This window comes from Malania oleifera, chromosome 10 (assembly GCF_029873635.1).
Source record: "Malania oleifera isolate guangnan ecotype guangnan chromosome 10, ASM2987363v1, whole genome shotgun sequence".
NCBI lineage: Eukaryota > Viridiplantae > Streptophyta > Magnoliopsida > Santalales > Ximeniaceae > Malania > Malania oleifera.
The window spans coordinates 64392005-64403750 of record NC_080426.1 but is presented as its reverse complement, the minus strand read 5'-3'; positions in this window follow the sequence as shown (position 1 = coordinate 64403750).

The following is an 11746-nucleotide window of genomic DNA, read 5'->3' as shown; positions in this document are numbered from 1 at the left end:
ATCCTGTGCAATAAAACAAGCCATGATCTCCTGAAAGACATTAGCCTCTAATGCACAGTATAACATATTCATGGCATTAGAATTAATCACATTAAAATCATTTTCTTTTATTTGTGCACGGCTTCCTTTAGCAATCAATTGTCAGGCCCTTCAATCCATGGATTTTATAAATATACTCATTTTTAATTTTCAAGTGGTGAAATCCACACCACAAAATACAGGAGGCCTAGAAGATGACTGTCCCTCGTCGAATGGGGATAAACCAAAATGAGCCATCGCGATCTTTAGCATAAGCTGTTAAGCTTTTTGCAACTTGACTCTAATATCAATTGTGAGGAATGGTGTATTCCCAAGAGGGGGGGTGAATTGGGTATTTAAAATTTTCATAGGTTAATTTCAAATTACAAACTATATTTCACAACTTAGGGTCTTTCTAAACAGTTACCAATGCCCTAGATAATCAAAGCATGTATGCAAAAACAATCAACACAATAAATAGTGAAACATACATGTATAGAAATTAAAGTGTGGAAAGTAAAGAGGAGACTCCCCAACTCAAATTTTGGGGCTGAGCCGCAACCAATTCTCCTTATGAGGCAAAGACACCTTAGCTCAATTACCAAGCTGAGTTAAACTGTGCACACTTTACAGAATGGTTGTAAATCCTAACTTTCCTAACTGGGTCTGAGTCAATTCGGGACTCCTTACAAGGCAAGTCTCCCTCTTCAGACCACACCTAGAGTACAATAGATATAAAATTTTTTGTACAAAGAAATGCTTCTTAAAAAGCAGAGATGTACACAATGAAGCTCAATGCACGTACGATATGAACTTATGCTCAGTAAAGTAAGGGTATTTTTCTAAAGATAATTTTCAATATTTGAAAATGATATATATGTTTTCAAAGATTCCAACCCAAATAAAACTTTCTCCAAAAATATTTTTTATGTAAAGTGTAGGAGAACCTAGGATATTTTCTTTTAAATAATAATTTTTTCCCAAATAAAAATAAAAGACCTTTCAAGCAAAGATATGTGCATGAAAATATGCTCAAGGTGCTCTTAGTCTATCTAAATATTTTCTCAAATATTTCAAAATAAATATAGGAGAAGCCTAGGCATTTGCTCAAGAAGAATTTTTACAATAAAGATCAATGAGCTTTTAAAATCTCACAATAGATGTGTGAGATTCACAAGCTATATGATGTTTCTCCAAAAAATGTTTATCAATAAATCATGTGGCTCTATACAAACTCTCACAAAATGATTTTCAAAGTAAATAAATAAGTGAGAGTGAATGCCTTTAAAAATGATATATCAAATGACCAACACAATAAATTTCAACCAAACTTCAAAAGCAATAGGTGTGCTAATGAAGTAGGAGAGTAATATTCAAATTCAAATGCTCTCTTAAAAGAATTTTGAAATGAATGAGTATAAGAAAAAAATTAAAGCATAAAAATATTTGGGAGGACTTTATAATCTAAGCATTCATTAAAAAATGGGTTATGAAGGGGTATTTATAGAGTTTCAAAAACTGATCGTTTTGGGGACACGCTCGTCATTTTGAATTTGTTTAATTAGGAATTTAATGATGTAAAATTGTTGAGAATTAAGGTCAACCCTAGAGGTTCAATCGACTGAGTAAGGCATTGGTCGATTGAACAAGGGTGGTTTTCAAACGTTCGATACTCAATTGGCTATCTCTTTTGGACGGTTGGCTGAGCATCGTTCATCAGTCGACCAAGCACATTTTGCTCTTCGTTCGTCGATCGGCTGAGCCCTAATAAATAGCCACATAAGGGCTGGTCAACCAAGAAAAGTTTTGGTTGACTGGCCAAAAAGTAAACTCACATTTTATGAGGTTTGGTCAATTGAGGGAACTCGATTGAAAAAACTAGTTGGTCGATTGAGCTTTGTAAAATGTTGACTTTTTTACCAAAGAATGGTCAGTCGACTGAGCCCTGTCAAGCGTTAATAGGTAGGTCGATTGAGCGCCTTTGAAATTTGAATTTAAGCTCAAAATTTAATTCAAAAATGATTTAACCTTTTGTTTTAGTTTTGGCAATTTATGTGAAAAGTTTTTATGAAAAATTTTGGTCCCCGAAGTCTTTCTATGGTCTTTGTTTGTTTTCCTATGGTTAGTCTGCAATCAAACTGAACTTTCAATCACATCATGCATGAAATGCATTATTACAGACCAAATTTAAACAAAATGCATTACAAATAAAACAAATTTCTTCTTTTCTTTTACTCTCCAATCTTCATGGAATACGCCGAGTTAATAAGCTTGAAGTTCCTCCTAACTTCCACTTCCCCTTACGTGTGTGTTTGAATTAAAGACCTGTTCATATACTAAATACACACATAAGATCCTAGTGATTTGTCAACATCAAAATAGAGATCAGACTCAAAAAGTCAACAAGACGAGAATTCAAGATTCAATGGGAGTTCAAGAGCAATTAATTGAAATTCGGTTCTTTCTCCCTACGTTACAGTAGGCTAATCTTACATTCGGGATAATTTGACACCTTAATTTTTTAAACGCTCATTTAATCATGACTAGAGACTTATTCTCATTTTAATTGAAAATTGGATAAGGACAGGGTAAAAAGAGGGCCCAAACACCTCCTAAAGAGGGCCCAAACACCTCCTTTGGATGTGAACATAAGCTCCTTTTAAGATAATGAGCATTTTTAAGAGAGGAAAAGAAAGGAAACCCTAACTTTGCTTTATTTAAGGGAGCTTAGGCTACAAAGAAAACCATAGCAAAAAGAGGCAAAGGGGAGCATGTTAAAGCACAAAAGAAGGGTTACATGCCCAAGCTAGGGAGAGAGAAGGGAAAAGGGGAGAAAAAGGAAGAAAAGAAGAAGAAGAAGACTGCCAAAATCAAGAGGCCAACATGGGAAAATGTGAAATTTCTCAAAGATTCAAAGTATCAAGGTACGAAGTAAGTTTTTTAATCTGGATTTCCCATCAAAACTCAGCATTTGGTACGATCAAACTTTGATTTATGGCCGAAGATCATTACTCAATATGTGCAAAAAGGTAAGACTGTTTAAAGGTAGGGTTTTTAGCTTTGTCTTATTTAAAGTTAAGATTTTTATGCTTAAAACTTTGATTTCTCTGCCCTACGGCCTTGGCTATGCAGAATGAATATTTTTTTGTTTTTGTTTTAGAGGTAGAAAAACGTTGTAGAAGAGGCTCGCTAGAGTTTTGCTGGTTTTAAAAAAAAAGGGAGGAGTTGGAAAAGGAGTGATTTTTAGGTGCATGGGGTGTCAAAAAGAAGAGAGATAGGCCAAAAAATAATCCTATGGTTAGAATAGGCAAAAACTAGGCTGGAAAAGTCCCAAAATGCCCAAAATCCAGTCGTTGCCATGGTTGCTAGCAGAGGTTGATCAAGTTTATTATTGATTGTTTTGTGCATTTTTGTTGTTGTTGTTTTTTTTTTTTGGAGAAGATTCCTAGGGTCGAAACGAGCTGAAAAAAAAAAATTGACGTTCCTTTTGGAGTTCAAACAAAGAACATATGACTATTGGAAGTTTTAGGGTTCCAATGTCATCGCCAGACAATGCTAGAATAGTAACTCCAGCTATTCCTCTCCCGCAAGCATGCGACTTTGCCGAACCACACAAACTGGTCCACCAGTCGACTAGTTCACCTTTATATATTTATTTATAATATGTTTTAATTTTAAAAAATCAATAAAAAATACTTTTTGATCACTGAAAATTATGAAAAATAGGGGACAACATGATAAAATTTTATTTTATTTATAAATCGTTTATTTTATTTAATTACTATTTATTTTTATTTTTTATTTAAATTAGGCTCTTTCTAATTTAAAAATATTTTCTTGTATGTTTTTCTTCAAATTTTTGCTTGTTAATTATAAGGAACCCTTTTGCAATATTTTGGTATGTTTAGTTTGGTTGGGGGGGGGGGGGGGTTTACTTATTTCTTTTTAAATATTTTTATTAGTTTTTTATTGCATTTTTTTTTTCATTTTTTAGCTTTTATAAATTAATACAAATTCATAAAAATTAAAGAAAAATCGTAAGAAATATCAAAAAAATTGTGAGAGCTTCTCATGTTGTTTTTTAGACTTTAAGAGTGTTTTTAACTTCTTTGCATCTTAGTTTGAATAAGAAGCTTAAGAAAATTATGAAAACCGAGCCTCGACATCCCCTTGATACCCTGTTTTGCATACACTTATACATGAATGTAAGAATGATGAATTCATGCTAAAATGTAGTGGGTAGGGTATTATTCAATAATCACTTTGAAGCTTATGTTGATGTAGAATGTATGCATGTTTTCCTTTTGTTCACTCTCTTTCTTTTGATCACTCTCTTTTTGCAATCTCACTTGATCCTCATATACTTATTATGGTGTCAATGGTACAAGAGTGATTGATCGTTGATTAAGTATATAAGAGTATTTGTTCGTAAAACCACTATGCTTTACATGTCTATCAAATTGCCAAAAACCCCCTAGCAATAAGTGTCCCTCTTGCAATGGTACTACATCACACAACACTTCATTTCGAAATGCAACTAACACCTTTTTGTTCACCCTTATCTCAAACCTATCATTTAACCATTGCATCTTGTACGGTCTAGGGTGCTTCAACATGGGTAGTCCCAATTTTTCCACCATAATTGTGCTAGTAACATTAGTACAACTACCACCGTCAATGACGTAGCACCTAGTGTGAAAGATGTTCTCCTGCTGCACTTCATCAACTCCCTTTACTTGCAAGCTCAATGCTCTCCTTGCCACAAATGTCAATGTATCAGGGGCTAAATATTCGTCCTCAGAAATGTCCTCCAATGGTGACATGTCGTCGGTGCCAGAATCTTAATTGTCGGACACAATTTCACCATTGTCTTGCAACACCATGGCCTACTTGTTTGGACAATGACTTGCTATGTGTCCCTTGCCTTGACATTTAAAAAATTTAATGTCACGATTCCTAGAGGTAGAAGTGTTGGTTTTACCATGAGGAACGTGGCAGGTGTTTGTGGAGTTGGGCTTGGATTTGCACGTTATGGGCTGCACGTGACCCACCCCCCTTCTTGAGTTGTTGCTCCACTTTGATGGCCATGTGCACCATATCTTCCAACTCCACATAATGCTATTGCATCTCTACCTTATCTTGGATTTCCCGATTTAATTCAAATAAAAACCTAGCCATTGTAGTGTCTCGATCTTCTTCTACATTAGCCTGGATCATAGCAATCTCCATCTCCTTATAGTAATCCTCTACGCTCCGGCTTCCCTGTCAAAGACCTTGTAGCTTTTTGTACAACTCTCAATAGTAGTAACATGAAACGAACCACTTTCTCATTACTGTTTTCATCTCCTCCCATGTCTCTATTGGTCGTTCTCTATTCCGCCTCCTGTTTATATCAAGTTGATTCCACCAAGTAATAGCACATAGTTAGAAAATTCAATCACGGCTAATTTTACCTTCTTTGTGTCGGAATAGTTGTGCTAGTCAAATACAAAATCCGTCTTCTTCTCCGACTCAAGGTATGCTTCAAGGTCGGATCTACCTTGAAATGACGGAATCTTCATCTTAATACTACCCAAGTTGTTATCTTCCCGGTTCCTAGCTTCTCTAAACTACCCTCCATGTCTATTACTAACAACAGAATCTCGATCATCTTCTTCATCAAAACCAGCCCCTTAAGGCTTTTCATTTTCAACCCTCACTTCCCTTGGTTGAACTCTTCCCCTTCTACGCACATTAGGACCGTTTTGTGGCTACTTCTCACGTGTATTCTCCATTTGATCTTTCTATTCGTGAACATGATCCAGTTCCAACTTCATCACACATCTCATCTCACTCATCATGGCCTCTCCATAAACACTTTTGGTTCAGCCAGTTCCATAGCATCTTCGGCAACACTCTTAGCATTGTTGTGAGACATGATTGCTACAGAGCAAAGTTAGAAAGAAAAGGACCTCATAATTCTCTCCTTTACGTGTTTACACTCAAGAATGTGAATCACTTTACACACTCGTGTTTCACTAAAAAAAATATGTGGCTTTTATAACCCTCTAATGTTCTTACCACTCTGGCCTTTTTCCACTCGATAATTCTTTTCCAGTTCTTTTGAAACTAAACAATACTTCAAAATTTCTGTCAACAATTCACCAAGAACTCATCAATAAATTTCTGGTTTTAAAATGAAGAATACAAGGAACATGACTAATTAGATTCTCGAAAGCACAAAATAGCAAAACTTCTACAAAAAAAAATATTTGATTTTGGGGTGAGGTGATTTTTGGCCTTACTGGAACCCAAAATGAATGAAAACAAACAAATTTTTTTGTTCCTTTTTTCTTTCTTCTCTTTTTTTTTTTTTTTAATGATCAGCAACTGACTTTTGATAATAACATAATAAGATTTTGAAATAAACAAAATATGAGTGGAATGGGGTAAAGGAAATTCGGCGAAACTAGGGCATGTGAACCGAATTTGGAAACTACAAGAACACAGAATAAAGAACACAAAAAAAAAAGGTTTTTTTTAAAGAGATAAGCACACCTAATCTAGAACTTGTGCTCTGATACCAAATGATGTGAATCCGCCAAAATAACAAGATTCATCAACGAAAAAGGAACCCAAGATCGTACTATGTTTAGAATTAAATGATAGACCTCGACCCGTTGTTTATTGCGAAACAAGAACCTTGATATAAGGAAGACGCCACTAATGGTGATGGAAAAACCGTTTGATAAGTTGTTGGTGAACACGACGGAAAATCCCAATAAGTTCGTGTAGTTCTTCAAAGAACCACAGAGAAAATATTCTCACAATTGACTGAATAATGATCTACCTCTTTTCATTGCTTAGACGCCTATTTAAAGGCTAGCCATTATAAGGAAAATTCCTAAAATAGTTATCCTAATTAGGGATAAAATCTGGTAAAGAAATAACTCTTACTTGCCTAAAATAAAAAGACAATTAGCCCTTTAATTGGGTAATCACATGCCTAAAATAGAAAAAGGAAAGTGGGAAGCTTTAAATCGCTGTGTTTATCAGCACACACCCATAAAGTCAAAACAAATAAAAGGAAAATAAATGGCATGCAAGCCTTACAATCAGACCCCAAAAGGAGTATTCTTAAAAATGCCAATTTTAACCTTAGCCTTGGCCAGATTGTTCTAGAACTTGAGTCATGTTGATGGTTTTTTGTTGCTCACGTGGGTCACACTCAATGGGCCTGCACGAATTTGCTTGAGTCTATGCCTCTTGAATCAGTCTGTTGAGTACAACTTTAAACTTCTTTGCTCGTGCTCTCGTAACCGACCCAACTGGGGCTTGAACTAGTTCCTGTGAAGTTGTGCTATGATTTGCATCACCTTAGGCCATAGGTAGTGTTGCCACGTACCTAAAGCTCGAACCAATGCATACAACACCTTATCATAAGTGGTACGGCTATGCTACTAAATTCCTTCATGAACCGCCAGTAAAAACTAGCAAGTCCATAAAAATTACGAACATTACCTACACTTGTGGGACTCAGCCACTCTTGGATTGCACGTACCTTCTCTTCATCAACCTTATCGGTGTAAAAAGTACACTTCCGCATATTAGCAAACAACTTTTCTTTCCTAAGCACATCTAAAACATATTTCAAATGTACTATATGATCGTCCACATTTTTGCTATAAATGAGTATATCATCAAAGTAGACAACAATAAATCTACCTATAAATGCAAGCAAAACTCATAAGTCTCATAAAGGTGCTCGGAGCATTAGTCAATCCAAAAGGCATGACTAACCATTCATAAAACCATACTTTGTTTTGAAGGCAATTTTTCATTCATCTCCTTCTTTTATTCTAATCTGATGATAACCAATGATGCAAATCATAGCACAACTTCACAGGAACTAGTTCTAATCATAATTGGGCCGGTTACGAGAGCACGAGCACGGAAGTTTAAAGCTATACTCAACGGACTGATTCAAGAGGCATGGACTCAAGCAAATTCATGGAGGCCCATTGAGCATGACCCATGTGAGCAACAAAGAATCATCAACATGATTCAAGCTTTAAAAGAATTTGGCCAACCCTAAGCTTTAATTGGCATGCTTAAGAATACTGATTTTTGGGTCTGATTGTAAGGCTTACATGTCATTTACTTTCCTCTTTTATTTGTTTTGACTTTTATGGGCGTGTATGGCTGATAAACACAGCCATTTAAAGCTTCCCACTTTCCTTCTTCTATTTTAAGCATGTGATCAGCCAATTAAAGGGTTGATTGTCTTTTTTTTTTAAGGCAAGTAAGAGTTATTTCTTTACCAGATTTTAGCCTTAAAAATAATAACTATTTTAGGAATTTTCCTTGTAATGACCAACCTTCAAATAGGCGTCTAAGCAATGAAAGGAGGTAGATCATTATTCAGTAAATTGTGAGAGTATTTTCTCTGTGATTCTTTAAAGAACTATACGAACTTATCGGGATTTCCCGTGGCGTTCACAAACGACTTATCAAACAGTTTTTACACCACCATTTGTGGCGTCTTCCTTATACCGAGGTTCTTGTTTCGCAATAAACAACGAGTTGGGGTCATATATACCAAGGTTCTTGTTTGTCATAAAACAACATGTCGAGGTCTATCGTTCAATTCTGAATGTACAATGATCTTGGGTTCCTTGAGTAGTTGGATAGTATTAAGATGAAGATTCTGTCATTTCAAGGTAGATCCGAACCTGAAGGATACCTTGAGTGGGAGAAGAAGATGGATTTCGTATTTGACTGCCACAACTATTCTGAAACAAAGAAGGTAAAATTAGCTGTGATTGAATTTTTTGACTACGCTATTACTTGGTGGGATCAGCTTGTTATAACAAGAATTAGAATAGAGAATGACCAATAAAGACATGGGAGGAGATGAAAACAGTGATGAGAAAGCGGTTCATTCTAAGTTACTACTACTGAGAGTTGTACAAAAAGCTACAAGGTCCTAGATAGGGAAGCCGGAGCGTAGAGGATTACTACAAGGAGATGGAGACGCAACATTATGTGGAGTTGGAAGATATGGTGCACATGGCCAACAACAAATGATGCGAATTCCCGCCAAAATAATGAGATCCGACAACGAAAAAAAAGGAATCCAAGATCGTTCTACATTCAGAATTGAATGATAGAACCTCAACCTGTTGTTCGCAATAAAGAAGAACCTTGGTATATACGATCTCAACCCATTGTTTATTGTGAAACAAGAACCTCGGTAGGAAGATGCCACAAACGGTGGTGGAAAACCATTTGATAAGTCGTTGGTGAATGCCACGGGAAATCCCAATAAGTTCGAATAGTTCTTCAAAGAACCAAAGAGAAAATACTCTCACAATTTTATTCAATAATCCCTTTGTTCTTACAATAAGAATGCTTTTATAGGCATTTCCTGGGAGACAAAGCATTAAAAACTTCAACCACTCTCAACAACTTACTAAGACTTCTTGCAAGATTACAAATTAGGCTCAACAACTCTCAACAACTTACTAAGACTTCTTGTAAGATTACAAATTAAATATAATACAAAAGTCAAAGGTAGGCTCAACAACTCAACAACTTACTAAGACCATGCAAGCAAATAAGTTGTCTTGCATGATTACAAATATAACACAAAAGTTAAAGATTCAAATCTCATATTTTAATAGCACACCATTATTACAACATTTAAATATGCCAATTTAAGCTTGGCCTTGGCCAGATTCTTCTGGAGCTTCAATCATGTTGATGAATCTTTGTTGCTCACGTGGGTCATGCTCAATGTGCCTCCACGAATTTTCTTGAGTCCATGCCTCTTGAATCAGTCCTTTGAGTGCAGCTTTAAATTTCCTTGCTCGGGCTCTCATAACCGACCCAATTAGCACTTGGACAAGTTCTTTTGAAGCTGTGCTATGATTTGCATCATTCCCCTCCTCTTGAAAATGATTTGCCCTCAAATCATCACCTACATCAAAAGGACTCAAATCAGTAACATTAAAAGTGGCACTTACATTGTACTCACTAGGTAAATCTAGCTCATAAGTGTTGTCATTGATGCGCTCTAGGACTTGGAAACGTCCCTCTCCTCTTGGAAGCAATTTGGAACGTCTTTGCATCGTAAATCTCTATTTTCTCATATGCAACCAAACCCAATCTCCGGGTTCAAAAAGCAGCTTGTGATGCCCCTTGTTGACTTGTTTTGCATACTTCTCCGTTCTTTGCTTAATGTTGAGTCATGCTTTCTCATGAATCTGCTTGACAAAGCCGGTTTTCCTTTATGGAGTTAAAGGATTAAATCCATACATAATTTCAAATGGTGAAAATTTAGTAGAAGAATGAACAGATCTATTATAAGCAAACTCAACATGTGTAAACATTCTTCCCATGTTTTGATGTTCTTTATAATGATTGCCCTTAATAAAGTAGACAAAGTCCTATTTACTACCTCAGTTTGACCATCAGTTTGTGGATGACAAGTAGTTGAAAACAATAGCTTAATACCTAGCTTACACCACAAAGTTTTCCAAAAATAGCTCAAGAACTTAGCATCTCTATCCGAAACAATTGTTCTAGGCATGCCATGTAATCTCACAATCTCTCTAAAGAACAAATCAGCAACATGCGTGGCATCGTCTGTTTTGTGACATGGAATAAAGTGTGCCATCTTAGAAAATCTATCCATAACCACAAATATTGAATCTCTCCCACATTTAGTAGTCCTAGGCAATCCTAACACAGAGTCCATGGAAATATCAATATAATGATCACTAGAAATATACAAACTGTTGGACCTCACTCTGGATTTGGCTTGCCTACATGTGACACATCTACCACAAATTCTCTCAACATCTCTTTTCATGTGAGGCTAATAGAAGTGTTCCTGCAAAACAGCTAAATCTTTGCAACTCCAAAATGTCCCATTAATCCCCCACCGTGAGATTCCTGCATTAACAACTCCCTCAAGGAACAATTTGGTACACATAACTTATGTTCTCAAAATAGGAATCCATCAAGCCTAAAGAACTTACCACAAGTAGGTTTCTCACAAGCCTGGTATGCTTCAAAGAATTCATGGTCATCAGCGTATAAGTTTTTAATGTGCTCAAAACCAAGCAATTTTGCATCAAGTGTGGAGAGTAATGCATACCTACGAGAAAGTGCATCGGCGACCACATTCTCCTTGCCTTGTTTATACAGGATGACGTATGGAAACATCTCAATGAACTCCACCCAACGCGCATGCCTTTTGTTTAGATTGTGTTGTCCCTTCAAGTGTTTCAAGGACTCATAATTAGTGTGAATCAAGAATTCCTTAGGCCATAGGTAGTGTTGCCACGTCTCTAAAGCCCAAACCAATGCATACAACTCATCATAAGTTGGGTAGTTTAAGGCTGCCCCGCCTAGTTTCTCGCTGAAGTAAGCAACTGGTCGTCCTTCCTGCATAAGAACTGTGCCTATGCCAATACCCAAAGCATCACTTTTAATCTCAAATGTTTTCAAAAAATTAGGTAAAGACAATAAGGGGGTGTTGGTTAGCTTCTTTTTGAGTAAATGGAACACCTTCTCCTGTTCTTCTCCCCATCTAAATCCAACATTCTTTTTTATCACTTCGGTAATTGGTGCGTCTATGCTACTAAAGTCCTTTAAGAACTGCCGGTACAAACTAGCAAGTCCATGAAAACTACGAACATTACCTACACTTGTGGGACTCGACCACTCTTGGATGCACGTACCT